This window comes from Toxotes jaculatrix, chromosome 18 (assembly GCF_017976425.1).
Source record: "Toxotes jaculatrix isolate fToxJac2 chromosome 18, fToxJac2.pri, whole genome shotgun sequence".
Lineage (NCBI taxonomy): Eukaryota > Metazoa > Chordata > Actinopteri > Toxotidae > Toxotes > Toxotes jaculatrix.
In genome coordinates this window covers 20,768,807-20,770,107 of record NC_054411.1, presented here as the reverse complement: position 1 = coordinate 20,770,107, position 1,301 = coordinate 20,768,807, and positions in this window count along the sequence as shown.

Genomic DNA, 1,301 nt, shown 5'->3' with positions numbered 1-1,301 from the left:
ATTAGACTGGTAAAGAAGACTAAGGAGAATGTTAGAGGTGTGTGTGTGTGTGTGTGTGTGTGGAGGTGGGGTCATGGGTTGTTACTAGACCAGAGATAATCTTTTTCCTGTTCATACACTTTTGTTCCAGTCAGCTTTTTGTTTTTCATGCCAGAAGCTGGACTATCAAAACAGTACTTTGTTATTGTTTCATTTGTTTGGGTCTTTTGCCGTGACTCAAGATCAAACCAAAGATGCACTAAAAAGACTGAAACAAAAGTTTGTAAAACTATTTCACTCCAAGCTCTTTCTTATATTGAGGTCGCTGGGAGGCTCAGTGCCACCTTAGCCCGAGAAGGCGCAGAAAACCACTGGATTGCTGCGCACTCACTGATGTTGTAACACAAGTCCCAAGTCCAGCATAGCCAGGTTTGGTCTGATTAAAGAGCAGACGTAATTCCAACGAAAGTCAGTCAATGTGTCAGTGAGTGCTGACTGTCTGCCAGGAGAAAGTAAAATTCAAGGGATGATTCAGTGGCGACTCAGCCGGTTTATCCTAGACACAACTGTGCTTTGGTACAACATCGAAAAGAGATATTTTCTTTTACTTCTTAAACTTGGATCCTCTTTGACTCATCCTGATGTTGATGTTGGAGTTTGTGTATGTCAGAGATTTGTCTCAGTGATCAAACTCATAGATAATGAGACCCCGGAGTGAGTTGTCCATCACCTCTTGGCTCCGTTCTTCTACCCTTTCCCCTGGGATCATTTGTCTTTGTCTCCCCTCAGCAGTATGTCGTCCCTACAGGTGAGAGGTTACAGCCAAGTTATAATGGTCCTGAATTGCGTAATGTTGAGCAACCACTGTACTGATAAAGAAAACACACAATGAAAAGACTGGCTACAGCACAATAGTGTGATGTGATATTTACTGTACACTGTGTTCTTTGTGTTCAGGGTTAACTGCACACGTGCATCAGGATGATTGGTGACATTACAGTTTGCAACTGAAAGCATAAAAACAGAAGTGGGAGAAAGTCATAAAAGTGTTGGTGGACTTTAGAGTGGCTGAAGTCATGATGAAATGATAAAGAGACATTGAAGGAGGAGTCAGAGGTTCTGGAGAACGATTCTTTATATTTGAACAGCTAAACAAATGCACCCATCCTCTCAGTGCTCGTTCAGAAGCTCCACACCCCTGAATTGGTGGACACGCATTACCAAGGCAATGACACAATGCCAGAATCCAGAGTGTCTTTTATGGTGTAGAAATGGATAATGGATTTAAGTGGAGCCTATTCATATTGAAACAGAGACAGTCA